Genomic DNA, 16,474 nt, shown 5'->3' on the forward strand with positions numbered 1-16,474 from the left:
ATATATTTATGGTAGGAAATTTACAAAATATCTTCATGGAACATGATCTTTACTTAATATCCTAATGATTTTTGGCATAAAAGAAAATTCTATTATTTTGACCCATACAATGTATTTTTGGCTATTGCTACAAATATACCCCAGCGACTTAAGACTGCTTTTGTGCTCCAGGGTCACAAATGTCCACGTCATTTCTACCTAAAAAAATTTTCAGCATAAGGTAATTTCCAAGCCTTTCATATCATTCTCAACCTGTTACAAATGGTAATTTCTATCTAGAAAAATTAATTAATTAATTAAAAAACCAAAACATTTTGCATAAGCATTTCTATGTCATTTCACATCATTCTCAACATTTTGTAAAAGGTCTACCAAAAATAAAATAACATAAAAATTTTGCATGATGTAATTTCTAAGCCTTCATATGATTCTCAATCTTTTGCGAAAGCTAATTTAATTTCTACCTAAAAATAAAGTTAAATAAGTAAATAAATAATATATATATATTTTGCATATGGTCATTTAATTCTAAGTGTTAGTATGATTCTCAAGGTAATTTCTCAAATAAAATAAATAAATACATAAATAAATAGAAATATTTTTTATTAAGGTCTTTTTTAAGCCTTTCATATCATTCTCAATCTTTTGCAATTAATAAATAATAATAAATTAATAAATAATATAAATGATTAATAATACAATATAAATAAATAATAAAATAATTAATTTCTAAGCCTTTCATATCATTATCAAACATTTTGCAAAAGGTAATTTCTACCTTAAAAGGAATAGATAAATAAATATATGAATTATTAATATAATAATTTTATTTCCTAGCCTTTTATATCATTCTCAACCTTTTGCAAAAGGTTATTTTTACAAACAAGCAAACAAGGTCATTTCTTGTTCAAAAGGTAATTTCTACCTGTGAATAAAATACAATAAAATAAATAATAAAACTAAATCAAAATATTTTGCAGAAAGACAATGAAACCATTTTTGCATTGTGAGTGTGACAAACTTTCTATCCTGAAAGACAAACATTTTTTTCCCCTTGGAATAACATTCATTGTTAAATTGTTCTCAGAAAGACCAGCAATGTTAAAACAGTAAACAGAAGAAACAGACTTTGATTTCATGTTAAAACATCTGCTGAAATCTTCCTAAACTGTGTGAGAAAATACATGCCGTCTAATGACCTTTAACCCTGTTCTGTTCTGTCTGCCGCCCCTTTCACTTCACTTTATGGAGTCTCCTGTCTTTCTCTTACAGTAGCCTTGAGTCAGAGCTCAGATGATGGACACAGGAAGTGGCTGGAATGAGTCAGCAAAACATCCTCAGCTGTGATTGTTTGTGGGAGTACAGTTACAGAGGACAAGAATACTCCATTAAATCACACACACGTCCCACAAAATCAAAGCTGTGCCTAATTTTAGCAGGCATTTTCAAGGTATGATGCATGTATACACAAAGGGTTATGTGGGTAAATCCAGCAGAGCTCTTGACTTTATAAAGGCCGTTTATGCCCAGAGGTTTCTGTCTGGGGACTGATTTTTTGGAGGCACAACATCATTAGGGTTGCCAGATTGGAGCTCAGAATTAAAGGGGTCATATGATGCTGCTAAAAAGAACATTATTTTTGTATTTGGTGTAATGAAATGTGTTTATGCGGTTTAAAGTAAAAAAACCACATTATTTTCCACATACTGTACATTATTGTTTCTCCTCTATGCCCCGCCTTTTTGAAACGCGTCGATTTTTACAAAACTCATCGGTCTGAAAAAGCGAGGTGTGCTGTGATCATAGTTGAGGTATACCTATGATGAAAATTACAGGCCTCTCTCATCTTTTTAAGTGGGAGAACTTGCACAATTGGTGGCTGACTAAATACTTTTTTGCCCCACTGTATGTGGGGGCGTGTTCGAACGAGCCGTTTTAGGTAGGTGTGGCTAACTCTTAACTTTTATAAAGAATATCTCTTTGGATTTGAGACTTTAGTCTTTGCAACTTTACAGATCTTCTTTATGCACCAAGAGCTTGTAACACTCTAAAGAGAAAGGAAAAAATGAAATCGCATCATATGACCCCTTTAACAACAGCTGCCGTGTCTGTTATAAGCCAAACAAAAAGTGCGTCCCAAATCATAGTTGGCTGAAAACAGGATGTGATGAAATACTATTTCTGATGGATCCGTTCATGTTTTGAACATTATTTCGTAAAAAAGCAGAGCATGGCGCTAACAGCACCAAGTTTATGGGGTTTGATTTTGTTAAGAGAATGTATGAAATGATTTAAAAGGAAATATGTAAGTTGAATAAGTGTCTGCCACATGTGTAAATGCACATGCATTTTCAGCTAATATTGCCCAATTCTTTCCTGTTTTCAAAAGTTTTTTTTTTTTTTAAATGTTTTTGAAAGAGGTCTCTTCTGCTCACCAAGGTTGCATTTATTTGATAAATATTGTAAAAAATATGAAATATTATTACTATTTAAAGTAACTGATTTCTATTTGAATATATTTTAAAATGTAATTTATTTCTGTGATCAAAGCTGAATTTTCAGCATCATTACTCCAGTCTTCAGTGTCACATGATCTTCAGAAATCATTCTAATATGCTGATTTGCTGCTCAAGAAACATTTCTGATTATTATCAATGTTGAAAACAGTTGTGCTGCTGAATATTTTTCGTGGCAGCTGTGATATTTTTTTTTAAGGATTTTTTTGATGAATAGAAATGCTCAAAAGAACATTTATTAGATTTTTTTTTGAACATTATAAATGTTTTTACTGTAACTTTTGATCAATTTAATGCATTCATGCTGAATAAAGGTATCCATTTCTTTAAAATAAAATACACAATTCCAGTGTATACGCATGTGAATTAAGAAACAAACCCATGACTATATGACTATGCAACCTTTCTGGACGATTATGCATTAACAGAATGAAAGCTACAAATAAATAATTTTCCAAAATGTCAAAGCACCATGAAAGAAGTCCTCTGACAAAGCTTTGTGTGAGGAACAGACCAAAATGTAAGCTGTAACTGCCTTGTTGAGTTAAAATATTCCTTTAAATCATGGAAATTCTATACAAGAGAGGAATGAGTAGCGGACACAAGCATTAGGAGACCAATACAAATGGGAGGTGAGAGGGAGAGAAGGGACACAACACAAGTGAAAAGATGAAGAAAGAAAGAGATATAATGAGGCATCCAGACAGATAATTCATCATTTCCTACCCTCAATCAATCATTCCGCCATTTAGACGACCACAGAAACCTAACCACCATCAGTGTAGACCGTAGTCTGGAATCAGTGACTCGAGAACCGCTCCAGCTAACATCTATACTTAGACTCAGAAAGGCTGGGAATTTTCCATTTGGGATTTAGGAGCTGGAGTGAAAATGCAGAAAAGGCCCCTGCAATTGTTTATTGAGAGACCTTGTAAAAATTCCATGTTGAGCTGAAATGACTCCCAAGTTAGTAGAGCACCTCTGTTTCCAAACATCCTCAGCTGGAGTATACGGCACGGCCAAAGAGTAGATGCTTTAAAAGATGTTGTTTTGCTAATTTAGGTAAACTAGTTCAGATAAAGCCATCTGGCTGTATTAACTGATATATATATATATATACCCATTTGTACCGAAACAGCCCCTGTGCCTATGTGAGGCCCCTTTAAGGGGTTATGAGCCAATTAAAATCTGGTTAGAAGTGTGCAGTTATTTTACTAAAAGAGCAAAAACTTCTCATAAACTCAAGTCATTTCTAAAGACTAGAATATCACAGACACTTGAAAGTGGACGCTTTTGACTTGGGCTTTTAGTAACAGTGTTATTTATACACTTGTATATAATTTCTTCATATTTTGAATTAGGGCTGTGCGATTAATCGAAATCGAATCGAAATCGCGATTTGAGACGTTGCGATTTCCTAATCGCAAAGCCTGCGATATGGACGCGATATTACTCTGTTCCAGAGCATATGCATGACTGCCAGCCTTGAGTTGCAGTCTTACTAACCAATAGAGTGAGCGCACCTCCGTTCTCCCCAATCAGCACTGCTCTAGCCAACTGCGTAAACACCCCCCACTAAAAAAAAAAAAAAACGAAAGCGGGAGAGAGACAGAATGGGATTATGGCGTCTACTGGGTCAGATCGATAGTTAGGCAAATTAAAACTAAAGAAAAAAGTCTGCAATTTAAGCTTCGAAATGACAGACAACGAACAAAAAAGGTAATTTCCAAGAGCTGCGTCACAGCGCATATCAAAAGCTCCCGTATCGGTTCTGTTTTCAGTACTGGAGAATAAAAGATACATTCTTAGATGTTTTTGTTAGTACGTGAACGTTATCTTACACATTTTATCTCCCCAACAGATTAATTTGAAATAAGTTTATAATGCATGTTGGCTATTCCCAATTCAGAAGAGCGCACACACAGCCTGTGTCTGTGAATGCTTCTCATACTCGCTCCCCTCTGCCCCACGCGGCGGGTAATGATACCCATACTGTGCTGCACATTATTGGCAATATTGAGCTGAAGCTTGACTTTGCAAATTTAAAATCGCAAATCAAATCGCAATCGCAATATCTGTCAAAAAAAAATCGCAATTTGATATTTTCCCCCAAATCGCACAGCCCTATTTTGAATTACTTTTTATATTTTAAATTTTCATTTTAGTTTGTTTAGCAATTTTGTTACATGCTTTTTCATTTTTATTATTTTTTATAATATTTATGTTGAAATGGATAAGCTTATAAGTTATAGGTTTCCATTTCAATTTTATTTCAGTTTAGTAATTTTGTTTTTGTTTTTGTCATTTTTATTTTTTCACATTTGTTATAGTGGATGTTTTTAAGTTAAAACAAATACGCTTTCATGTTAATTTTAGTTTTAGTAATTTTTTTACATGCTTTTGTCTTTTTATTATTATTATTATTATTTTATTTTTGATGAATACATTTTAATTTTAGTTTAAGTACTTTTGTTACTTTTATTTATTTATTTATTTTTGTTTTGTTTCGATATGTTTATAAGTTTTCATTTTAATTTTATTTTAGGTTTAGTAATTTTGTTGCATGCTTTTTTATTTTTAATTTATGATTTAAATATTTTTTTTTCGTTTTTTTTTCCAGTTTTAGAAGTTTTAGTACGTCAACCTAAACTTCAGTTAGTTGTCATGGTAACATTTCAAAGTTTTTCATCTAGTCGGAAAAAGATTGGTGGTTTCAGCTTTACTTCTATTAACATTTCTATTACCAGTTTTTATTAGTTTTAGTTAACAATAACAACACTTGCAACCACATAGCAACCAAACACCATGCAAAAAACACTCAGAAAACCCTATAGAAAATAACCATGACACCCTCTTTACATTAACACCTTATCTCCCAAACACACACTCTCTATGCTAAATATTCACACAAAGATAAAAACTGTCCACATTTACTGACTCTTTTGGTTTTCAAATTACCATATTATTATCTTGATTCCTCATGTCTTTCCATATAAAGAAAGCAAAAGCTGTCAAAAATTGCTTACACTGCATGAAAAAAAATTGCTTGTGCATGAATTTGGTGCTTGACAATGGATCACAAGAGCATCTTAGACATTCTGCTAAACATCTCCTTTTGTGCTTCAATAAAGAAGTCATATGGAGTCATAAGAGAAAGTAAATGACAGAACTTCATTTTCTGGGTGAACTATTCCTTTGAAAAACGCACACTAAAGACGTCCCTTGAGTTCACGGGTCTCAGTTGAGAGTCTATTAAAAATTAACAAACACCAACCTTCGTACACACAGACACAAACACTTCACATATACACACAAACTGCCTCCTTCGCAAAGCTGGAAGCACTTTAATAAACTTCAAGGATTTCAAAAGCATCTTCTAAACAGACAATTTACTCATGTCCTTCAGAAAGTAAACGCAAGATGCTGTGTGTGTGTGTGTGTGTTGAGGATCAGCTTCTTTCCTTTAGGAGCGATTGGAGACGTGTTGTTTTAACACAAGGCCCGTTGAGAGTGTTAGTCTCCGTCCGGCTCCTCACACTGTCTGCTGATCCAGTCTAGACCAGCGCTGGCCGTCCATGAGACGTCTTTTCCATCACAATAACCTTTAGCAACACCACACACACATTTACCGTGTGCTTGCTTGAGATAAAAGCCTCTTTCTTTGAATGTAATTACACTTTACATTTTCCTCAGCGTTCTGGATTCCACACGAAACAACCCATTCCTCATCACAGTAACGAGGATAATACTTCATACAGCAAAAATAGCTCAGTTCTTTCCCTCATAATGTATGTTAAAGTTATAAATACTTTCATAACGTAAGCAGTATTGACTTCTCTCATAACCTCCAGAAAGCAACGTCATCGCACGGAAAAAAAGCCCATCAGCAAAAGCTGGAACGAGCTACTGAGAGAGAAACTTTCTCGGTGAATGTATATTCTCTGACTCTAAACAGACAGTTAGATTTATGTGCATTACAGTCTGTGCTCCCTTGAGTTGCCAACAAATACAGGACAAGATATGACACCTCTACATTAGTATATGGCAGAATATCCTCTATAGTGGAATTGCTAAATAAATTGCTATATGGCAAAAAATTAAATACTGCTATAATGGAACATCTGATCATGATAAGGAACCTTCTATAATGGAACATCTTGATCACTATATGGCAAAACACTTTCTATAATGGAACATCTTGATCACTATACAGCAAAAAAACTTATATAATGTTATATCTTGATCCCTATATAGCAAAGAACCTTCCATAATGGAACATCATGATCACTACATGGCAAAAACTCTTCTATAATGGATCATCTTGATCACTACTGTTTATAATTGAGAGCCTTAATAGAACATCTTGATCAGTACATAGCAAAGAACCTTCTATAATGAAACATCTTGATCACTATATAGCAAAAAACCTTATAATGGAACATATTGATCACTATATAGTAAAGAACCTTCTATAATGGAACAGCTTGATGCCTAGGTAGCAAAACAACTTCTATAATGGAACATCTTGATCACTAATATAGCAAAAAAAACTTCTATAATGGAACAGCTTGATGCCTATATAGTAAAAAAACTTCTATAATGGAACATCTTGATCACTATATAGTAAAGAACATTCTATAATGGAACATCTTGATCACTATAGAAATAAAGAACCTTCTATAATGGATCATCTTGATCAATATATAGCAAAAAACCTTATAATGGAACATCTTGATCACTATATAGTAAAGAACCTTCTATAATAGATCATCTTGATCACTATATAGCAAAACAACTTCTATAATGGAACATCTTGATCACTATATAGCAAAACACTCCAATAATGGAACAGCTTGATGCCTATATAGCAAAAAACCTTCTATAATGGGACATCTTGATCAATATATAGCAAAAAACTTCTATAATGGACCGTCTTGATCAATATACAGTGGTGTGAAAAAGTTGTTTTTTTTAATTGTTTGCATATTTGTCACACTTAAAAGATTCAGATCATCAAACTAATTTTAATATTACACAAAGATAACCTGAGTAAATACAAACTGCAGTTTTGAAATTATGATTTCATTTATTAAGGGAAAAAAGCTGTCCAAACCTGCCTGGCACTACGTGAAAAAGTAATTGCCCCCTAAATATAATAACTGGTTGTGCCACCCTTTGCAGCAACAACAGCAATCAAGTGTTTGCGATAAATGGCAATGAGTCTTTCACAGGAATTTTGGCCCACTCTTCTTTGCAGAATTGTTTTCATTCAGCCACATTGGAGGGTTTTTGAGCATGAATGGACTATTTAAGGTCATGCCACAGCATCTCAATCGGATTTAAGTCTGGACTTGGACTTTAAAAAAACAGGAAGGGGGCAAAAACCTTTTCACGGCACTGTATAGCAAAGAACCATCATTTTGGATCAGATCTAGAAAACCTGAAGTCTGATAGAAATAGTTTTGTTTTTGTGGACAGCACTGGAGGGGTACAATAAAAACAATCACAACAGTCCCCATGCTGGTTTGCTGTATCTAAAACCAGAAATACATTGTAAACTATTTATCCGCACATTATATTCTTGTTTTGGAAAAACTGCACAGCATATTACAGATCATCACTACCTAGAGCTCTACAACATTGTTCTAATGCCTTCCTGAAAAAAGAACATCATATTATTGACAACATCTCACAACTGTATCTGACCTGTTTTATCTTACTGGAATGGTTTTGAAGCCTGTGAGTGAACACACATGAAATAAACTCTTCTTCCGTACAACATTTTGTCCCGAGTCCCGTGAACTCCAGGTGCATCTCGCAAACACACACAAAGGGTCTGTTGTTTAACTCACTCTCGGTTTAGTTTCCCCAAGGGCATGCTGTCCCCATCTGCTGCTAACAGCTGGTATTAAAGGGTTTGTTCACCCAAAAATGAAAATTAGGCTGTGTTTTACTCACCCCCGAGGCATCCTAGGTGTATATGGTTTTCTTCTTTCAGACGAATCCAGTCGGAGTTAGATAAAAAATTGCCCTGGCTATTTAGGGGTGTGCCCGAAGCGTGAAACAAATAACGCGTTATACGGTGCCACTAAAAGGTTAGCCGCTTGCTAGCGGTAGCCTGTTGCATTACAGTACATGAAAGTTCACTTTCCACATACACAGAGTAAGAAGAAATGTCTGATAGGACAATGGCGAATGATTTGCAGATCCTGAGCACCAATGACAAACATCTAATCTTGTCAAATGTGTGGTAAGTACTGCCGCTCCATAGTATAGAGTCCTTGTGATCGCGAATATCAAAAGTGAAAGTGAAAGTAAAATGAGAGCGCGCAATCGAAAAAGATTTCAATAGCGGCTCCCTGATGCCCGCAATTTATATACAGTCGATATAATTGCGAGAAAAAGTATTGAAATATTTTTTTATCCTCCCATCTCGTAGGCTATTTATTCCCTTTAGGGTTTCCGTAGTACACTTAATTTCCTTTCCGAACACGGAACTGGGATGCGGCGGATTGCGGGAGAGGGGGTGGTGTGTGGGGGGGGGTCACGATGTCAGCTTAACATCGTAATGTCTGTCAGCCATCGGCGATGGACGATTGCATCGTCTATCGGCCCAACCCTAACTCCGACTGGATTCGTCTGAAAGAAGAAAGTCATATACACCTAGGATGCCTCTGGGGTGAGTAAAACAAAGCCTAATTTTCATTTTTGGGTGAACTAACCCTTTAAAGATGGACGCAACCCAAACACACACGATCATGCATCATCCCTAAAAACATCACACTCTGTCCTCCTGTCAACAAAAGAGCTCAACAACACTGAGACACAGAGAGAGAAATTAGCTTTTAACGTGTCACATTGTCTTCACAGGCCCATGAGAGCAATAGATCGGCCAAAATGATCATTTACAGAAGCCTGACATGATGATGTGTTTGTTGAAATCCTATGTCTCCTCTATGGAAACGGTTTTATAATCACACTGAAATAAATACTGGCTATTTTTCACTGCTAAATCAAACTACCTAAATGCCAGCAAGACTGACTCAAAGTATAGAGATGGAGTTAAATCACTCAAAGCAAATAAACATGCGCATTTGAGTATTAAACCACACTTTCAGCAGAGGAAAGGGAGATAAAAAGCCCTGTCTGTAACATGTTACCAGTTACCACAGAGAATAATTTGCACTTACTAAGCAAAATATGCATTTACAGTAATGGGAAAAACATTACACTGAGACATTTCCACAGAGAAATGGAACACCCCAATTCACTGATCCGAATGAAAGAATGATTCATTCACAAATCAGACATCTCCACTTTTCCCACGAACATGCCAAGGAGAGCTAGGGCAGATATCAAGATTTTCTGTAAACAATGACTTAAACTATACTGCTTCTAACAAAAAGCACTGCAAGTGCAGTTTATTACATTACACAGGTTTCTTTCCAATTATTTCTAAATGTCTGATTTTCACATTTTTAAATATTTTAGATATTTTTGTTAATCTATGACACTTTAATTTTATATAAAATTATATATATATAAAACATGAAATATATATATTTTTATTTTATTTTGTTATATAATTAATATATTTTTATTTTATATTACATATAGACTATAGTAGTATTATATTTATTATATAATTTATAATATATTTTCAGATTTTCAGATTATATATCATTATATATCGAGTTTCATATAATTTTACATATAATAAAAATTTATATATTATTTATATTTCATATAAATTCTATATTTTACATTTAAAATGTATTATAATTTGTTTTACATATAATATTTATATTGTATATAAACTGTATATAGGCAGAGCCAATGAGATCTCAAAAACTGGATCAATCTAATTTGTGAATGAATCATTTTGAGAACCGGTATAAACCGATTCACTAAAAAGAATGATTCATTCATGAATCAGACATCTCTAGCTTAAACTATGATCTGTTTCTCACAAAAAGCTATCGTATGACTTCAGAAGTCTTGGAATACAGTGCACAAGAACTACTTTTATTGATTTCTTCCATGCAAGAAAGACATGACCGTGTATATAGTTTGTGCATTCGTTCGGTTGTCCTGATGCATTTAGTGAGTTAATGGGGTCAGAGGTGTTGTGTGTGGCGTCCCGCAGACACACAGGCTTTGGGTTTTACACACCACACTGCTGCCAGTCAATTATGGGTGTGTCCCGCTCAGATCAAGCATGCTTCCTGGAACGCATGCTGCCTGCTCCAGCGAAACAAAGACAACTTCACACGCGTGGAGAAAAAACATCAGGCCCACACTTGCTCAAAACACACATATCTCTCGCCTCAGGGTCCAACTTTAACCCTCATCCAAAGCAAATGCCTTGTTCTAGGACAAAACACATTAAATTTTAATGAAAGCAAATGAAGGAAAAGGCATCATAAAAGCAGTCTGTGCTATTTTTTGAAGTCATACGACAGCTTAGTGTGAAAAACAGATCCAAATTTATGTAAAGTGTTCAGTTGCATAATGACGGTACACCCTTCACACTTCTGAGGTTTAAACCTACAACCAACAGGTTACTAGCCCAGATTTTTAACCACTAAGCCACAACACACCCAGCAGGGAGTGTCTCGAAATCAATTCATTTCTACATTAAGTAGAGAAAAATAGTTGCATTTTTATTTCTGTACTGGATCTGGATGTATAATCAATGTCAAGCTAACAGTCTAATGCAGGGTGTTTTTAATATTTTAGGTGCTACGGACTCATGCAAGGGACCTCACATCCTAAAATTTAAAATGCAGCTATATATTCCTATGTATAAACACCCAATTTATACTGTGAAAATTATTATTATAAATATGTGCGATATTAGGAAAATATTTAGTTTCCATTACATTACTTTATAGCATTTTTCTACTCACCATAGTACTGTTCTGTTAGATGTATTTTTATTTTTTTTACATTATTATTTGTTAGTCATTTTCAATTGGTTTTAATTAAATTTATTTATATAGTTTTTAATTATTTACTTTAATTATTTTTACTCTGTTTTTCTCTTAACTGTTACCCCCTAGTGCTCCCTTGTGGGTCTCCGGACCCTTGGTCTAAGGGGCCCTATAATATAAATAAATGAGATGCTACATTAATCAGATCAGATCCAGAGCTAAACATACATACACAAACATAGGAAACACAACACATAAACATAAGCACATAACATAACTCATAGACTAACTTAAGACACACAAAGTTTAGCCTGCGTGCTCACATACACACACACACACACACACACACACACACACTCAGTGCTTAGGCCTGCAGTCTAACGGGTTTCCATGGGTGGAAAATTAAAGCTTGTCTCTTTGGTCTCTTAAAAGCATCTTGTGTTGTCGAACACACCCTAAACACATTTAAAGCCCTGAGAAACACACACACATCCGGCTCAACTCACCGGCCTCGTTACTGAGTGGATCTCTAGCTCTTGTGGCGCATAAATGATACATGTCTTTCCTCCGGTCCACGATCCAGAAGCGACAGCCTCACTCTCCCGCAGCCCTAGGAAAGAGTTGAGGAACGCGGATAAACCCCGCCCAGGAACTCGCGTCTGCCGAACCGCCCAGGACGCGTGAGCTTCGAATTCTACTACGGCGAAGGCTCGGCTTATTAACATTAATGACGCAACTTTACGTTGGAGCAGTAGACGCACCTGATTGGCTGAAAGAAACTTTATGGGCTCTAGTCGGATGGCTGTATCTATTAACGGAGCTTAATTTGCATGGCAATAGAGTACAGTGTCGCCAAAAAAACTGCGAAGTTACAGTTTATTTAATTTGATATATCTTCAAATATATTTTTGTTAGTGTGTGATAATTCCTTTATTATTATTATTATTATTAGAATATTTATTTTATAAAATGCAATTATATTTTATAATATACAATATATAAAACAAAACATTTTTATTTTTATTTTATATATTATATTATTTTATTTTATAATCTATAATCGATTTTTTAAAAGAGAACAATTTAATTGTATGGTCCTCTTTTTTAATGATCTGTTTAAAATTTTATTAACCTCTCTTTTCAAAGTATTTTCCCTTTCTGTAGTGACTTTTCCAACATTAAACAAAATAAATATCCAGCATGCACATCTGCATTCCATTTTAAGGCTGTAATAATGATTATTTAATTAGGTTACATGCCGGACTCTGCGACAACGTTAATAAGCAACGTCAGCGTGGGTCACTTAATATTCATGAGCCCGATCTTCGCCATAGTAGGATTTGTACTGCGGCGCGTTGACCGGAGCTGCGCTGATACAGCACGAGCGGGCGTGACCGTGACGCAGGTGGAGTGAACGGTGCAGACTATCCTTCTGCGATGAAGGTCGTTTATTGTAACTGAAGGAACTGTGGCAAGGAAGTCAAGAAGAGCCACAACTGTTGAATAACGGAAAGTTACTATGACATCATAAATTTCCTGTATTTACTAATATGGTGAATGTATACATATAAGTCATATATATGGACCATATATCTATATCAACATTAAATAAATGAACAAATAAAAATGAAATGAAATTAATTTATTAATTTATTAAAAAAACAAACAGATATTCGGCCAGGAAATCAGCAGAGGAAATGTTACAGTCACACCCGTAACAACCTAATCATTTTAATAATTATCACATTGTCATATATGTCATTATATTACATGTATAAAAATGTGAGAATTAGATGATTAAAGGGATAGTTCACCCAAAAATTAAAATTCTGTCATCATTTACTCACCCTCATGTCGTTCCAAACCTGTATCAAACAGTTGGTGGTTGCCATTGACTTCCATAGTATTTTTTTCTTCCTACTATGGAAGTCAATGGCAACCACCAACTGTTTGATTACCAGCAATCTTCAAAATATCTTATTTTGTGTTCAACATAAGAAAGCAACTCATACAGGTTTGGAACGACATGAGGGTGAGTAAATGATGACAGAATTTTAATTTTTGGGTGAACTATCCCTTTAAAGCTGCAGTCTGTAAGTTTTGCCTCTTTGTCGCCCTCTCTGTTTGAAAACCTGGAATTGCAGTTAATTGCGGAATTATCTTCCTTGCATGGGTTATACTCTGGCACAGCCACGATTAATCTAATGTTTTGAGGAGTATGTGTGGCAGTCAGTCACCGCACCGGTGTGAATCCTATACTTAGTAATCACAGATTCTAGCCTTCGTCTTGGAATATATGACCCAAATAAGACTTTTCATTGGATATTGTCATCTGAACAAGTAAGTAACAAGTCTGCCACGTTTGTTCTGACCAACTGAGGAAAAAAGCATTACAATAAATCCTGTTACCAATGGTGATTAAATCTAACGACCGATTAGCTCATATCACATCAAACCGTGCAAATGATTATTATCATTATACTTTATTCTCAGATTATTAATGTTAACAACATCAGCATTGCGTGACTATGAGTATAGTGTGTGTGTAGATTTCAATATCTGTACAGTCTAATCTCTAATTGTCATACCATTCTAATGGAATTCTTTTAACCCAAAAAGCAAATTATGCTACCTTCGAACTGGTTGTCTTTAAAATACAAATCTTTGTAATCCCAGGATATCTGTAATCAGAAGCACATTTAAAACTGGAATATAATTACATTTCAATCACATGTGTTTCATATAATCCTTTCTGGATTACAATCCGCCATCAAAATAATTTTTTGACATTTAATTATTCCAGCTGCTGTGAGAAAAGGCTAATGATCCGCCACCTGCAGGATCCTCGCATGCGATGTAGCCTAGCAGCCGGGACAACTTCTTTATGTTTACAGACGTGACGTAATGACGCAGCCGCATGCTCGAATTTCCCGCGAAAACCTACCCGTACCACTCAAATTAGAAAACATTATAAGCTAACCGTTGTGAATCGGGCTAAAGTAAGGCGATAGTTTTGAACACAGGCTGGTTATGTACTTGTTCAAATATTGATTTTGGATCATTTTTAACCAAAAAAAGTTACAGACTGCAGCTTTAAGTTTATGTGTATGATTCTTTTTGTTGTTCTCTGGGATGATTTTAAAGAAACAACATTTTTAATTTAATTTTATTTATTAAAAAGAATCAAATACCTGGATACCAAAGTTATGACAACTTTGACAAACCTCTTACGACAAAAGATTTTCATATTTTTTTCTTCATTTGAATAATAATATTATTTTTATAATATCCTTTTTTTGATCTCTTAAGTAATTTATCTCCAACTCAAAATCCCCCAAAACATCATAACATTAACACGGGAAAACCATACTTTTGCGTCTTTCAAACTCAAACTCATCTTTATTTGACCCTCTAACTCTAACACTTTCTATTCTATTTTAATTCTACTTGATCTATATTTCTTCTTTTTTTATTTTTTTTTATTTAAAAAAAACAACAAAAAACAAACACTAGCTTTCTATTTTTTCTATTCTATCTACTTGTTTTTCTTTGTTTGTGTGTGTGTGTATATGTGTGTGTGTGTGTGAACTGAATAACATAATCAAGGGGAGACAGAAACTAGGTCAAGGAACATGAGGAGAGTTAACACAACAAAGTCCATAAATGTGACAGTGGTATTTTTCAGAATTAAGTTTGAAGAACAGCATTTATTCGAAATAGAAATCCTTTGTAACATTAAATGTCTTTACTGAGATTTTTGATCAATTTAATGCCTCCTTTTTCAATATCTTTAAAAAAAATAAAACTTACTGACCCAAAACTTTTGAATGGTAGTTTGTGTGAAATCTATTTATATAATATTGCTTTTTTCTTTGTTAAAATATGGTTTTCTGGTATTAAAAAATATTTTTAAAAGTTTAATAATTTGGATAGAATGGAAAGTGGAACGTGTCTTCATAGAATACAATGTAGATTATGCAATTACTTACAGAGACAGTGGTGCTTGGTATAGAGGCACTAGACACTGCTGCGCTGGGCTGGTCTTCAACCTGGGAAGGTCTCCTGGCCACATTAAGATTCGGTTTTGCTGCAGCAATGTGAGAGCCGGTAAATCTTGGTTTGGTATACTAAAAATGTGAGAAGACACAATGTGTTATAATAGCAAGCATTACTATTTATTTTAATATTACTATTTTAAGTAAATGCAGACTTCAAAAATACTTCTTTCTGAATGGAAGTGTAGTCCATAAGAGGAATGATTCATTAGCAGTACTGACTCTTGAAATAACTACAAAGTATTTGCATGGTGGAATAATTATTAACATGTGTACAATTAATAATAGCCAGCGTGTATGTGGAATGTTACCTGAGATATAGAATGAAAAAGAGAAAATGTAGCTTTAACACATGAGAAGTATAGAGAGAGATGCCATGAGGGACATGAGTCTAGCTCAGTGACCTTCAACCCAGGCCGAGCTCAGTTAGAGAGGAAGAGGACAATCCAAGAGTAGAGCCCAGAGATGAAAGAGAGAGAGCACACAGGTTACATTCTTCATTTATCCTTGACCATGTGACTTAAACCAAATCTGAGATATTCAAACCGACCAATCAGCAGACAACAGCTGCCCCCACTGTACAAGAGGTGTGACAATTAGTAGGTCTCAGCCAGCATCTCTTAGTTTTCTTGCTTTCTTCTTACTTTCTGAACTTCCTCGAATTTGAAGTGAACTCATACTTCAATGCTTTAAAAAAAAAATTGCAACTCACCATTGACAATTGTGCTGCAACTCTTGCTGCCACAGGAGCAGTAGGCTGGGGCTGGGGGTCCGGCTGACTCTGCTCCATGGCCTTCTTTGCTGTTCCAGCAGCAGCAGCAGGTTGTTCCACCACCCTTTGTGCTGGTCCAGTAGGGCTGGCAGTTGGCTGTTTAAGACAGCCCAAAAAAAATACATGTAACAATTCAGAAAGAAAACCATTTCAGTAAATAATACTAACAAAAAATACTTGCTACATTAATGTTACCTT

The 16,474-nt window shown here is 34.8% G+C and overlaps 1 protein-coding gene across 2 annotated transcripts in view; it reads right to left on the reverse strand.

The window, feature by feature from the left end:
* The window catches only part of lrrc8aa (leucine rich repeat containing 8 VRAC subunit Aa), a 28,300-nt gene extending 16,161 nt beyond the window's left edge, over window positions 1-12,139 (reverse strand). Inside the window, exon 1 of one of the 2 annotated variants that reach the window (XM_016509530.1) lies at window positions 11,956-12,139. The gene's annotated coding sequence lies outside the window, so the exon portion shown is untranslated. Of the gene's footprint in view, window positions 1-155; window positions 180-11,955 lie in introns of those variants that run through there. The other variant, XM_016509531.1, reaches the window with a different exon arrangement.
* Between the last annotated feature and the right edge of the window lie 4,335 nt (window positions 12,140-16,474).

Source organism: Sinocyclocheilus rhinocerous, unplaced genomic scaffold, assembly GCF_001515625.1.
Source record: "Sinocyclocheilus rhinocerous isolate Xijiao unplaced genomic scaffold, SAMN03320098_v1.1 scaffold1045, whole genome shotgun sequence".
Classification (NCBI taxonomy): Eukaryota; Metazoa; Chordata; class Actinopteri; order Cypriniformes; family Cyprinidae; genus Sinocyclocheilus; species Sinocyclocheilus rhinocerous.